Raw genomic sequence first — 15989 nt, 5'->3', positions numbered from 1 at the left:
AAATCTGTTGGTGGGACGACACCTCATGAACCTTGCTGCCGGATCAGCCTGTGCCATCCACCAAATCTCTCTGACAAGCCTGCCAATTTTCCAATTACCGCTGGCACCATTCGTTATCATCAGGCCAGTCAGCACTTAAAAGGGCTACAAGAGGGGAGGAGGTGGGTCCAGTGCATGCTAACAATCTCACGTTGAGCCTCCATTGAGCGTTTTCACACATGAACACAAACGCTCACTCGCTGACCCACACCACAAGGTCTGATTGTGATTTAGTGTTGAACTCTGGAGGCAGGGTGAAAGCAGGACTCATGGGCAGTCCTCTCCATGTGCTGATTATGGGACAGCAGAGAGATCACATGGATGCGTGCATGGATTAATTAAAATATTAATAACAGTGTATTTACTGTTATTGGTACTGGTTTTCAACACCATTACTCCTGTTTTCTGACATTATCCTTAAAACATCACTCTTATGCCTAGTTCAGACTGCGTAATTTTAGTCCCGATTTTGGCTCGCCGACAGGTTTTGAGAAATCGCCGTCAAATGCCTGAAATCACAGGCAAATCTGTGCTCGTGCACATGAGTGACAATCACACAGTGTGAACTATCAAAGACGCGATCTGAGAGAATCGCCGATGAGTCGCCGATGCCTGTGAGATATTTGGCGTGCTAAATATCTGGAGCTGTTGGCGAATCAAATCATGCCGTGTGAATTGAGTTTTGACTGAAAATAACATCGGCGATCGCCTACAGCCAATGAGAGAGCGGCTTTCACTTGTGTGTGCGTGTATCTATACCTGCTGCAGGCCAGCGGGAGGCTGGGGGAGAAGTTAAAATCGCTCTTTTTCGGTTTATTTGGACCCACGAAATGGAGGAAAACTAGTGGAGGTGTGACAGGACTCAGGAGCAACCGTGTCTGTTTGATATTTTATACAGAAAGAAATTCGTTTATTTTCAACGTTGAGGAGAAATTTTCTACCCCATTAAAGGCTTCTGTCTCGTTATGTAGTTAATAACAAAAGACATACTACGTGTTTTTGGCTGTGAGACGTAGTTTGGACGAAGTTGTAGGCGACTCTTCCTATAGTAAAGTCATGCAATGTGAATGTCCATGTCGCCGACCCATCTTGCAGGGTAAAGAAAGCAGCGACGAAACGCTAGCCCAGATAGTCATGCAGTGTGAAAACATCTGTGACACGACTACTTAGAAAATCATGCAGTCTGAACTCGCCATTATTTGGTGCTCAAGAAATATTATCATTATATTTAATATTTATAATTAATATCATTAGCAATGTTAAAATAAAAAGTTGCCAATATGTAAGTAATGAAAATAAAAACGAAACACTTTTTAAACTTTATACTAAAATGAAATGTCAGGTTTTCAATGTTAGTGTATCTATATATGTAGTAGACCATCCAAAAATATACTGTAAAAATCTTTCTAGTTACCTTAACTTACATCACACCCACTAAAATATTAAGTTAATTTTTATAACAAGTTTTTTTGGCCAACTTTTTAATTCAGGTTACAGTAATAAAACATTTGTTTACTATCTTAAAAACACAGTATATACACAGCTGAACTATTAGCCCTCATGAATTATTAGCAAGTTCGGATAATTAGGTCAATCATTGCATAACAACAGTTTCTTCTGTAAACAATCGAAAAAACAAAAAAAATATGCTCAACCCTTTGACTGCCGCTCTATCAAACGGTTGACCGTGTTTTTATTGTTTTAAAAAATGACTGTTAAAGTCATTTAAAGAATGACTGTTTAAACAATGGTTTACACACACAGCATTGTTGGTTTACAAAAAAAATCAAACATCCTGTTGCACTACCGCACTTGATACTGGTCAAGAAGAAAACTTGTAAAATGAGAATCTGAAGGATTGTATGGCATACTTCAAATAATAAAGATGATTTAGTATTCAGAAATGTTTTATTTTGTATATTTTTATTAATAAAATTGGTCTTACACTTCATTTTCAGATTTTTCATAGTATATGTATTAATTCTTGTATTTTTACCATAAACCGACATATCAACCATTTGGCAAAGGTGGATATTGTAGAAATTATGGCACGTGTCGAAAAAAAATTTGTTAACTAGCGAACTTAGAGTTAAGAAATGCAATCCAAAAATAGTTTTTTATCTTGGTGACGTAGTTCAAGGGTTAAGGGGGCTTACAATATTGATCTTAAAATGGTGTAAAAATAATTTTTTAATAGTTTAATAATAATTTTAAAGTTTAATAATTATTGCATTTATTCCAGCCAAAATAAAACAAATAGGAAAAAATACTGTGAAAAATTCCATGCTCTGATAAACATCATTTGGAAATTCATTCATTCATTTTCTTTTTGGCTTAGTCCCTTTATTAATCAGGAGTCACCACAGTGGAATGAACCGCCAACTTATCCAGCATACGTTTTACGCAGCGGATGCCCTTCCAGTTGCAACCCATCACTGGGAAACACCCATACACCCTCATACACTACAGACAGTTTAGCATACCTAATTCACCTGTACTGCATGTCTTTGGACTTGTGGGGGAAACCAGAGCACCCGGAGGAAACCCACACGAACGCAGGGAGAACATGCAAACTCCACACAGAAACGCCAACTGACACAGTCGAGGCTTGAACCAGTGACCTTCTTACTGGGAGGTAATAGCACTACCCACTGCGCCACCACATCGCCTCATGTATGTGTATATATATATATATATATATTATTGTTCATCAATCAGTGGGGCATGAATTGGCCTTAATACACACTATAATAATGCAATGTAATGGGTAGGACTAGACAATGAATAGGAAACTTTATTTATTGAATAGGTAAATTGGTAAAACATATTTTTAAATGAACTTGCTGAAATCACATCACTGTGAAAATTCCTTTGTGTTTTTGAAAAGAGTCATGTACAGACAACAATGTTGTTTAAGCAATTCCCATTCACTTGGATCAGTGAACACAACTAAAAGTGGCTTTATGCACCCCACCGATCCACAGTTTGCATGGCCACTATTATCTTTACACAGAAAAGATCACATTATTTCCTTTCTAAACTTGCTCTTTCAAACCGCTCAAAAGAAATCCCAAACTTTGTATTGTGCTCTTAGTTGAAGCCAGTGCTGTCCAAACACTCTTAGGTGTTCTTGAACTGGACTATAAAACATGTATAATAACTCCTGAACTGAAATTCTTTCTAAAAGTCATCGCTCACTATAAGAATGTTCCGAAGATTTGCAGATGGACCAATGAAGGTTCCTGCTGTACACCATCATGATGTTTCACAAGTGCTAAAATAAAGCCTGACAGTATTCCTCAATGCTGAACTCCAAAACAAACGCAGGGAACATTGTCAGTACTCCCAGTTCCCATTTGATCAAAGTAGCAGAAAAGTTAGAGAAGTACAGCCACAGGATAAAACCAGAAGACATCTCTCACACCATCCGTCGACAACCACAGGAAAAACGCTTTGCTGAAAGCCACCATACACATGTCAAAATACAAATTATTCCAATATGAGAACTTCCTCACTCAATACAGCTTCCATTTCAATTCTTTCTCTTTTTTTGTAAAACAGGCCGCTCATTTTGCTGACAGTGTGACATTTGCTTTGTGAGGAAGAGATGCTGGCCCACTGCGGGCCCGATCACACTGACAGGCAGCGGCATTGTGGGATATCTCCATCACTCTCCTCCAGGGAAAGCTGGATCCTTCACTCTGCCATTCACTCTCCATGCGCCAGCCGGCCCTCTGGCTACTGCTTATACATGTATGATAATGAAATGCCACATTCTTCATTCTAATTGCATCTTGGATTTTAAAAGGGCAAAAAAGGCGCTCTTGTGAAATAGCGAGAGAGAAATGCACAGCAGAGTAAAGGAGAGTTTAGAGCTGGAAAAATAAGCGCGAGCGTGGACCGAACCCTAGGTGGCAACAAAGGCCTGTGGCGTGTTAATGCATCTGAGTTGGAGACCCCTGCTGCCTTACAGCGACACAATCAAACCCCTTCCCTTCTTTTTTTTCTTCTTCCTCCTTCCCACCCACACGACACGCAGCAAACTTCATAAAGTGGGATTAAAATAAAGCTGTGCAGGGAGAAAAAAAAATATTAAAGAAATTCACAACGCTGCTTTTACTTTAATAAGCTTTAGCATCCTTTATCAAGCTGGCGCAGTCCTCAAAGAATTAGCCGGCTAATTAGTATGACTTATTTCTTTATCGCGTTTTCTGCTTTCATTGTGTTTATTTGTGCGCGTGTGTGTCGGTCGAATGCACGCCTTTTATGTGCTAAAAGGAAACGGAGCGGCTTTAAAGCGGCCGTGGTTTGAATCTGCAGTCCCGCAGAAGACAGATTGATGTCCCGCGACGATGATGAAAACACGCAGCGTGTAAGGAAGCAGGAGAGACATCTAGAGAAAATGAAGCGCCGTGGCTTGAACCGATGGGTGTCTTCAGGCAGACGGGAGAGAAAAAGAGCGAGCGCTATCAGGCCCCGGGATTATTCATGACTCCTCCTCACCATCTCTCTTCATAGAAATGCTGGGAAAATATTTACCAGTCAGAGTAATTTGATAAAGCTGCGCTGGTCCAGAGAAGGCTAGTCGTGCGTATAGACACAGTTTGGAGGAGGTTTCACTCCACACCACCTTTTCTAGCCTATTAAAAAACGACTTGTATTTAAACTAATCAGAATATTTTAGAACAGATTCATTAATCTTATTAAACCACAAAACAACAAGTTTATTTACTTAAATGTGTGCATGGCTGTCTATTTTACATGTTATCAAGAACGTTGGAAAAATAAATGAAAGTTTATTGGCATTAATTTGGGAAAATCTGGAGAATTTAATATTAATTTAATTTTAAAGAAATACAAAAAAAAAAAAAAAGGTCTCTTATCCACCTTGTGGCTCAATATCGTCTGGATCAGCCAATCAGATTAGCTTTCCATTATTATAAGTGCAGTCAGCAAAAAGACTGTGAGCGTGCATCTAAAACGAAGTAATCTGATTCAGTAAGTCTTCTTTCTCTTTTTTTCTGGATAGAATTTGATTTAGATTTTTTTAGCAAGGACATTGAATTAAAGGACACAGACCATTAAACTAATCAGAAGTCAGTGTACATTTACATATGTGTAAAAATAAAATAAATAAATAAATAAATAAATAAATCAACAATACACTCTGGGCAAATTTACTACCCTTTTGTTATCAGGGTACATACACATTTTTACTACTAAAATTCCATGAATTTTCAATGATTTTTACACGACTTTCAAATAAATTTTCATAACCTAATGTTTCATGCAATGTCTAAAATATGTGTGGATAAAGAAAAACAATGCATGTTCAAATGTATTACAACATCTCATAAAACACGCAACAATCTATTTAGTTTCAATTTCTATCTATGTAAAATGTATTTGGATAATGCTTACACCGCACTCATAATGTGAGAGTATGTGATTGGCCAATAACAGAAGTAAAAGAAGTAAAGACAACTAACCTATTTCCAAGTACACAGATTGGGTTTTTCTGTTTTTCCAAAACTTTTCCAGGCCTGGAAAATGTCATGTCAAAATTTCATGACTTTTCCAGGTTTTCCATGATCGTATGAACTGTTATGTTCGGAATGAAAACATCTACTAAGTTAAACTGCTGTAAAAATACATCAGATAAATATTTTTTTCAGCTTTTTTCGGCATAAATCTGTTAATAAACCTCAGTACTGATCAAAATGACTAAATTGTTTAAAAAAAGATTTTAACTCTTTAATTGCCAAATTTATAAATGATGTCACTCATTTGCTTAAAAAAGACGTATTTTCAATGTAAAAAGTAATTGTGGACTGGATTTTTCTTTTTTATACCTTTTATCAAAGTCTTGGACTTGTGAAACAACATTTCTTTTGAGGCAATGTTTTTGATTGATTTTCACCTTTTTCCTTACAAATTTACTGTTGGTGGCTGTTTTACACCATTGACTTCCATTATAAGCACATAAAAAAAGTTAATGAAGCATTTTTGATTGTTGGTGGTTTTTCCTGTTAAGAACAGGTAAAATTTGTAATTTTTACTGTTGATCATCAGTTGCCACCATTAACCCATTAGATAGGCCTGCGCAAAAAAAAAAAAAAAAAGTTTCTTGATTTTTTTGCGTACTCATCTTAACTCAGAACTACAAGGAGTAAATAAAAACAAAGACTGTGTACTTATGCACCATCCAACGTGGTTATTATGGAAGTCAATGGGGCAAAAACAGCTACAAACAGTAAATTATGGAGAAAAAATGAAAATCTAACTTTGCATTACAGCCAATGTTGTAACTAACCGTTCACATGTACAAGACTGTGATAAAAGGTCAAATAAATCCAGTCCACAATTACTCTTTATATTGAAAATACGTCATTTTGTGTGTGTGTGTGTGTGTGTGTTTTTTTTTTCCACCAAATTAGGGTAATTTTTTGTGAACTTAGTAATTAAAGAGTTAAATTTTTAAAAAACATTTAATAGTTTTGATCAGGACTGAGGTTGATTAACAGATGTATGAAAATAAAATAAACATAAAAATATAATCTGATGCATTTTTACAGCAGTTTAATTCAGTGGATGTTTTATCCCCAACATAACAAAAGGGTAGTCAATTTGAACAGTGCACAAGGGTTAATTTTCCTAGATAAGCCCCAAAACTTCACTTGAAGCTGAGTACTAGAATATTGCTTAATAACTATTCAAATATTAAGTTGTCATAATGGCAAAGACAAAATAAATTATTTTTGTTTAAAACTATTACACACACACAAACAAAAAAGGAAGCCAATTGAAAAAAGCTGTCCATTTTCTGGGATTCTACAGCAAGCTGACAGGCATCTACATGAGCATATAAACTGAGTGTGATGCCGGTCTGTAAGCACAAACCCAAGGACGTGTGTGTGTTTCACCATAGTGGATATGACACAATTGCATTCAGTCATAAACACTGGCTTCATTAGGCAGCTGAAGCTGTGCGTTACGCGCTACATTGAGCAACCTCTGGCCCCATCGCCACCGCCTCCTCTCACACAAAACTCCCAGCAAAACCCAATCACCACAAAGCACAATTAAATTTCATGACTATGCATATTTGCGCTTCCCATTTTCATTTATTACAAAGGGCATTCATTAATCTACCTTTTTTTTTTTCCTAGAGAATGGATTTTCATTTTAGTGAGGTGTGACAGATACTGAGGTGAACTTACCAAGAGATGGCTAATTAAATCAGCAGTAAAATGCACAAGCCAGAGAATTTTTTTCTCCTTTTTTTCTCTTCTTGCATCTGATAAGAGCCAGTGGTGCGGGGAGGAGGTGTAGTTATATACAGAGCAAAAAAAAAAAAAAAAAAAAAAGCGACTTTCTCTCCATTTCCAATTTCAGGTGAAATATTAAATCACAAATAAATGTAAGTGCACAAACTCTGCGAGAAAATTGGTTACTTGGCTACATGCATGGATGGAGGCTCTCTGTAAATGAATGGATAGCGAACTAAAAGCTAAACAACATCCACCATGAAAGCAGCAGCAATAAAGAGCGCGCTAATAAAGTAGCGACTAAAACACTCACTCGCAGGTGAAAACAGATGAGATGCATCTTCCGAGCAGCAAACACCAACACTAAAAGTGCATCACGGCTTTAAATGGTTCCCTCACATACATTAGAGTTTGATGTGTTTTAATTCAATTCTTTTCTGAGCAAATAAAAGCATAGCATACATTTTATCATTGATTAATAGCATAGTATTTAAGGATCACTGTGCAGGCCTAAAATATTTACTTATTATCATTTTTTTTTTTAAATCTGCTACTATGTCAAGCAAGTGGTTTTACCCAGTTAAAGTCTAAAAATTAGTAATTGAATTAAAGACTGATTACCAGTCATCCTATGCATTTTAAGTACATGTCCGAATAATAATAATTAAATTTTTCCAGAAATTTGTGTTATGCTGGATGGAAGTTGCACAATGGAAGTTTATTTTACCTTTATTTTGACATATATATATATATAAAAAGATGCTGTTAAATTTGATTGAATTAATTGCACGATGTGAGGATTCATTCATCTAATTAATCACAGTCTAATCAGACTTTACATTTGGTTGAGATATTAGCCCCAGTCACCCTCCAAGAAAAACCAAATGTAAAAAATTTGCTTTATAAAGATAAATACAGACATATACTGAATGCACACATCAACAAATTGTAAAAAATAGTATAATGGTTTGATAATTTAAGAGTTTTTTTGTTCATGCAGTAAAGTTATTGGAGTCTGGTCAGTGCAGTTTGGTTACTAAGAAATGATGAACATTAACTTTTGTAAGCTGTGTGGACAGAATTGTGTGTAGGTATAGTGTGCCCAGAGTCATATTGGGATTGATAGAAATCCAATAAGTCTATTTTTAAAAATTTCCCGATGTTAAAATAGGATCCAAATCCCAGTGATTTTGAGGCACACAACAATGAGATGTACTGTAGGAGTGTGGTTTTCCCGACCCACCGAATTGATTGACAGGCGTCTTGTTTCTACAATAACATGTGTACACATGTTCACAGAACATTTTCTACAAATAAACTGGATTAAAATATTTGAGGCAACTCTGTGATTTGTATAAGTTTAAAAGGTTTTTAAAACTGCACGTTTGCAATAAAGACAGTAAAATCTTAATTCTTAACCGCTATAATCACCACAGCTGCATGGTGCCAGTAAATGCGCACATATGTGTGTGTGTGTACTGCAAATGGCATTTGTGCGTGACTCATTGTTTCAGAAAATGAATAAACTCCACTACAAATACATCAAATAAACTTACTTGGTATTTTGAACTAATGAGCTGTATTGCAGCTTCATCTGAGTCTGTCTGTCACTGTGCTGTTAATCTGACGTAATGTTTGATGTGAGCCAGACACACACGTGGAAACGGTGGGCGGGGAGAAGCAGCTCATTTTCAATTAAAGCCATTTAAAATGTGTGACCTTGGATCACAAAACTAGTCATAAGGGTAAACTTTTTTAGAAATTGAGATTTATGGATCATCTGAACGCTGAGCAAACAGTCTTTCAACTGATGCATGATTTGTTGCGATAGAACAATATTTAGCTGAGATAAGTATTCTGGAATCTGAGGATTCCAAAAAAAAAAAAAATAATAATAATGATAAAAGAATAAAAAAACTTCTGTGACAATTACCCTAAAGTTGTCTAAATTAAGTTTGACAAAATATCTTCATGGATGATCTTTACTTAATATTATAATGATTCATGGCATAAAATAAAACTGATATTACCTATTCAACAAAAGATATACCAATGTTATCTCACGGCAATGTGTAAATTTTTAATTTTGTGGCTAATTTGTATGAATTATTTGATCCTACTTGTACAATTTAGTACAATTTGCTCATCCTCCAATGACAGTTGTGTTTAGAGGTGGGGTTGGGTGCCATGCCTCCTATTTAAAACCAAAAATAGTTTGACCAGAGGAGAAAAATTTCATAAAAATTCAATATGAATTAGCCACTAAATTGTTGTATATGTTTCCTCGTGAGATCAGGCTGGATATACGATTTTGTGGTCCAGGGTCACATCATATCCAATATACAACACAATATTAGCGTAAATACTAAAAACATAGTTTTACTAGTGAACTATCGCTTTAAGGAAAGAATGGAGACCTCAAGACTGACTATGTGTGTGTGTGGCCTTTCTGTTGTGAACAGTATGCAGTCTGCTGATCCCCATTAATGTGATTTATAGCATCACACAGTCACACTCCTCTAAGGCTGCATTTGTTAAACAGTGCGCCGGTCGGTACATGTGCATATGGGAGTGCGAAAGAATCAATTTTTGAACAGATCTGTTACTATGTGGCGACATCCGCGTACTTGTTAAAGCGTTTCCCTCTGTCAGCAGATATATGGGGAATATCCCATCCGACAGAGCCGAATTAAATAAGGCACTGCATATACAGCCAAGGACTTGACGTGCTCGTCACCGTTCAGAGAAGCACCGAGGTCAGAGGGTTGTACAGTCCTGTCATGTTCAATGTCACCTTTAAGAGTGTGATAAGGCAATTCCTGGTTCTTTATTAATAATGCATGTGAAAGGAAAAGCCTCCTCCTCTTCTCGTCTGGAGGAGCTACTTCATGTGTGACTAGGGCTATAGTGTGATATGGCAAAAATGCAATCTCATTAATTATTTTCCACATTGAACGATAACGATATATATTTTGATATAAGTTGTTAATGCTTCAGATTTAAAAGAGTACCCCAACAATGACGAGAGGGTCCATTAAATGGCATAACATTTTTTGTCGATCCATTTTCAGTGGCTGAATATTCAGTACATCTCTAATATCAACACACTTTTAGATTCCCATTGTTGCACATTTCTGCTGTGTGGTTGGCTTTTAGATCAATATAGATAAAAAAAAGTCCAGAACTTATCATTGTTATCGACATCAATTTTATTGTGGTTCGATATAATATTGTTTATTGTGCTACGTGTGACGCCTACTTATTTCAGTGAACTACACCATTTTGAATTACATTAAATTTAAGCTTTATCAAACTTTTTAACTATCATTAAAAAGTGGGAAGTTTTGAATATTAAATCGTGTGTAAATTATGCTGTCTAAATATGTGTCTCAGCCTAAATTTTAGTCAAACGTAAAATACGCTGCTCCGGGAATATTTTGTTGCATGTTTCAGATGACAAACCCACTAGAGGGCACTGTCCTGCAATTCCGAAATTCGTTACTCAGGCCATGTCCACTCTAATAGGTTTTTGTTTAAAAAGTACATATTTGTCTATCCATTTTGGCCTTCCATCCACAGAGACAGCATTTTCAAAAAACGAAAATGGATGTTTTTGAAAATGTTGTCTATAGCGCCGTTTTCAAGTTGCTTTTAAAAACCATAATAGATTTAAGTCATGTTATGCAGTCATGTGACCAATTCAGCTAACATCGTGGACGATGTTTTCCATGCGTGTTCAATAAAAAAGGTCAGGAGAGGGTTTTTTTCTATGTCAAATATATTCGTAATTTATTGGATACAACTAAATAATCCGATTCACAGGATTCTGTTATCCTCAATGCAATGCAAGAATTACATTCAGGAGATGCGCAACAACTTTCATTTCCTGACTTTTATACGCAGTTAATATTAACAGGTGGAGTGTAGTGAAATTTGTCACTTGTTAATCATTCTCCAGTCCTCCATTGGCCGCACCCATACATATGTCCTCTTTTTCTATGAATTCTCTGCACAACATTAAAAGCATAAGACTGTCTTCACTGCACATTTTCTGTGTTCAGTTTCAACCCATCTCTGCTAACAGGAAGTTTAGCTGCAGAGCTCAAGCTAACTTTAGACAATCAGGCCTTTGCATTTCAATCAGCTTCATCTACTTCTTAAAAAATGCTTCATTAGTATGCAAAGCATATCACATTAAACAGAAGAAGTTCATTTATAATATCACATTAAAGCAATACAAATACAATTGTTTAATGAAAAGAAAAAGACAAAAATTATAAAAAATATGTTCCTTTTTTACAACAATTGTAAAGCAGATGTTTTGGATGCTGTCCGTTTTGACTGCTTTATTAAAGATTATATTCAGTTTGTAGATGCTTCAAATTGCCTATTTTCAAAGGCTGGAACGTTTATTGGGAGTTGTTGTTCAGCGGCAGAAGCAGATGACAGGTGCATCATTTTGCCACAAAGTTTCAAAGAGGCGTAAAGTAAATAAACTTCGAGCGGATATGACGGAGCTAAAAGCATCTTAAACCTTTGCGCATGCGCAGTACTGAAAAGCGTTTTCAGTTGTTTTAGTGTAAATGATTTCAGCTCCTGGAAAACAAGCTGATATACATCATTAATAGATGTATAACCATAACTAATGTTTCAAAAGGCAATTATGCTGCTTCTCATATAACAACTACAACGCCACCAAAAAAACTTTCCTTACAATTTCAATGGGTTTAGCACCCAAACCACAAAGTATAAAAACAAGCAATCTAAAGTTCAGCCGAAAAGAAGTAGACTGCAACTGTTTCACAAAATGAGCATTGGGAGACTTGAAAGGTTCATGGCTTTGGTGGTAAATTGGCCCATTTTACCAAATCATAAAGCCTCTACATCACCGAAGGGTTTTACAGGTTCACCCTGTTACTGGATTGTGTAGTGGAGGCATTGTAAGTGAGTTAATAAAACCCACTAAGTGCTAAGAAAGTGACCAACGGGACAGCTGAAATTTGCCATGCCATCTCCAGGGTCCTGTTTACTCAGTAAATTGGCCCCTGAGAGGGCATGCGGCATCCAGCTTGCCTAGTTAAAGTGATGGACGTGACTTCGGTGCATTGATTTCCCCTACGTCTTAACACTCTCCATCTACCTCACCGGCAAGCAGGGGTGCAAGGTATCCTCTTTCAGGACCTTGAAACGCTAACCTCTGGTTTAGACTGTGTCTAGCTACAATAACTCATCCTGTTTACTTCTGACCTCTCAAAGCCACACTGAACGCTTATTCGACTGGCCTTCAGAACAGTGTGAGAAGGTAAACCCCCAAAAAACTTGCAGTAAACTTTTTCAACCAAAATGCAACTGCTTATATTAGGCTAGTAATTTCGCCCTTGACACAGTCTGGCAGCAACTGAATGTTTGATAAGTAATGAGTTCTAATTTCCCTTACAAATTTCAGAGCATGGTAAAGTGGACTGAGTGAGTGAATTAATCAAGTTAATTAAGCTGATTTAATTAGACTGTTTAGCAGGTCAGTCTGTCAAGACTCTGACTGACAACTGTGCTTAAAGAAAACTGCGCCAAGATCCAGAACATCACATCAGATATTAAAGATGTGAAGGTGACACGAAAACTGAATTTAAGGATTTTTGTGGGACTTACCAATTAAGCTTTTAACTGTTTTTAATCACTCTTATTATTTGTTTTTATTTTTTTTATACTTGTTATCCCTGTTTATGTAAAGCACTTTGAATTGCCACTGTGTATGAAATGTGCTATATAAATAAACTTGCCTTGCTTAAGTGATAATTTCTCCCAAAAATTAAGGCCATTGATTAAATGAGTTCAATTTGGAGACAAAAGACGAGTAATAAACAAGATAACAAGATGGAAAGGGAGGAAAAATGGAGAAAGCAGAGTCTAATTAGCACTGACAAAGCTACCGTTAGCAATGAACCACAGCAAGCTTGAGTCGTGCTGGAGGAATTAAAGAAACTTCCTGAGTAAAATCAAGAAGGACACAACCAGACCAAGACGTACCTTGAAAGAGAATTTTTGTAAATTGTATTTTTGCAGTTCTGTTTAGTAACATTACTAGTCTAGCAGTAGTCAAATGATTCACTCGTCCTACACTGGCCAGAAAACAGACAGCCCTGCCTACAAACTCATGCCAGGTTGGATAAGTTCAGCTAGCTGCATGAGGACTGGCAAAACAAAGTCAAAATTTTCACTTAATAAAAGGTGTCTTAGAAGAAAAACAAAAGTAGGCATGGTGCAGTTTGTCACTCAGGCAGTTGAACAAAGTTGCACAAAGATGAAAAGGGATTTTCAAGTATCAAATGACAAACGTGTAATAAAGTGATGGATCAAAGTGTAAAATGTCATTCGGAGTAACAACATTTTATATACCGAAAAAACTAGGAGTATTTAGGACAAGAATGTCAAAATAACTTGGCTATAAGAACTGTGCAAACGTCCACAAACCGGGATTGAAGCGTCTTCTTTTCTAATTGTTCTGACATGCGGCTGTGATGATGAATTTTACCATCCTCAACTTACTTTTTTTTACAAACATGCAAACATGTTTTAAAAAAGGTTTTAAACTCGTAAAACTCATTCTTGATCACATTTGAGGATGATTGATGATCACAGAGAGCTGAACAGATCTTTTAATCCCAGTTGCTTTGTGCATGTCCTGTCTTGTTGATATGATCATACACGTTACTACAGAGACATGTTAATAAGCAGCTGTCAATCAATTCGGTGGGCGGAGGAACCGCTCTCTTATGTCATGTTGTGGTGGGCCTTAAAGGCTTGGATCTTATTTTAACAGTTTAAATTAATTAGATTAGATTTTAACGTCAGGATTTTTTATTTATTTTTTATTTTTTAAAAGATGTATTGTGTTTATATCACACCAATATGACTGTGGACACACTATACCTACACACAGTTCTGTCCAAACAGCTTAAAAAATATGCTTTTCATCATATGTTTAAAGCAGGGACTACAAACTTTGTTGAGTAGGAATAAAAATGTAGTCTCAATGCAATTATAATAAGTTAACTTCTTTTAAAGGATTGCTAGTTTAAAACTAAGAGGAACTCAGGCAATAAATAAAGTTGACAAAACGCCTCAGAGAAAAAGAGTCATACTGAATTAAAGCAATTCAAATTGAACCCTCGAGGTCAAGAAGAAACATAGTTCAAAAACAAACACAATTTAGAGTCCAATCAGCACGCGAAAAACATCTCAGGACACCATGAATGCATTTCCATAAGAGTTATAATTGCTGCGGTCGCCATGCTTTTGACCCCGAATCGAGATTGCGACTAAATTAACAATCCACAAAAGCTGTCCTTTAGGCATTTCCATTCCCGCCTGATCCGGGTTCAGTCGGTGGCATTTCAGACGCACCGCAGATCTGCTGAAACGCTTTATCATGAGGGTGAGCGGCGGTGACACGCGGGTGTAAATAAAGCTCAAACAAGCCCCTCTCCAGCACCTAACGGGCTCTCCAACTAAAGGCCATGCGTATATTGTGGCAGGACTGTCATTTTATTACCCGAATCAATTCGGCAGGCCTGCGCAGTGACAGAAGAGGAATGTGGCCTTCGCTGGCCGGAGGGTTATCTGACGTTCGCAGGCAGGGAAACACACAGCCTTCGTAATGAACTCAACTCTTACTAATAAAGCCTTTATTGCCGGGGCCACGTATGAACTGATACCGGCGTCAGCCCCAGATCGTAAACTAATGAAAATGAGCTTTTTCTCCCAATCGCTTTTTGCGACGGAGGGAAGGCAAACGCAATTAAGTGATTTAATAACACAAACGTCTCTACGCGACAAATCATCCACAGAGAAACAACTTAAACAACAATTTTTATTATTAATCAAGACCTTAGAGGCAGGAACCCGTTTATGATGACCTTTAAAAAGGCGGTGAGTGAGAGAAACGCATCGAGAAACAGAAGCTCACAAACCTCATGTCCCTATTAGTTATATCAATGATTAAACAACAATTAATTCATTGTTGATAATCCTTTAAATCGATTTACCTTTTGATGGTTGATTAAGCATGGAAGTCATTATGTGCATAGTTTTGAGGCTCATACATCTTACGCCAAAACAGGCAGAAAATATGACACGATTGCACAACAGTTTATTACAAACTCTTGCACTTTGATTGGAGAAACAGAATGGGGCATTAGTTTATCATCAATTGTCTGAAATGAATTGGCATATTAGCTAACTAAATTAGCTCATGAACAGGCAAAATATTCATATTTATGGGCTAATAAATTAAATTCACTATAAAAAACACAGAATAAAAGTCATACAAGATGTTTTAGGCCAGTGAAAATGACAAACTTTGATTCAACATTAAAAATGTTGGCAACTTCTAATGTTATCCCTAATTACCAACATCAAGGGGAATCATTCAACTGTTCAACATCGGTAAACGTTTGGCCTTAATATGCTAAAAATCTTATGACGCATTTGGGAAGAAAATAACTTGCTTACAGCTTGTGAACACTGGGCCGATTTTTGCTCACCCTTGGCATTAAGCTTTTTCGAGACATTTTTTGAATTCATACCCGAGCAATTTTCACTGGTGGTGAGTCGAATGAATGTGCAAAATCACTCCCTGATGTTAGATGGCGCCTAATGAAAAACAGAAATACCCTGGTGGTG

At 36.7% G+C, this 15989-nt stretch overlaps 1 protein-coding gene and 1 long non-coding RNA gene across 8 annotated transcripts in view; one reads left to right on the top strand and one right to left on the bottom strand.

The window, feature by feature from the left end:
• The window catches only part of phf14 (PHD finger protein 14), a 159210-nt gene that overhangs the window by 7423 nt on the left and 135798 nt on the right, over nucleotides 1-15989 (bottom strand).
• LOC137488540 (uncharacterized) overlaps nucleotides 1-15989 on the top strand; it is a 66273-nt gene that overhangs the window by 43711 nt on the left and 6573 nt on the right. The window lies entirely within an intron of this gene.

This window comes from Danio rerio, chromosome 19 (assembly GCF_052040795.2).
Source record: "Danio rerio strain M-AB ecotype USA chromosome 19, GRCz13ab, whole genome shotgun sequence".
Classification (NCBI taxonomy): Eukaryota; Metazoa; Chordata; class Actinopteri; order Cypriniformes; family Danionidae; genus Danio; species Danio rerio.
This window is presented reverse-complemented; position numbering and strand designations above follow the sequence as displayed.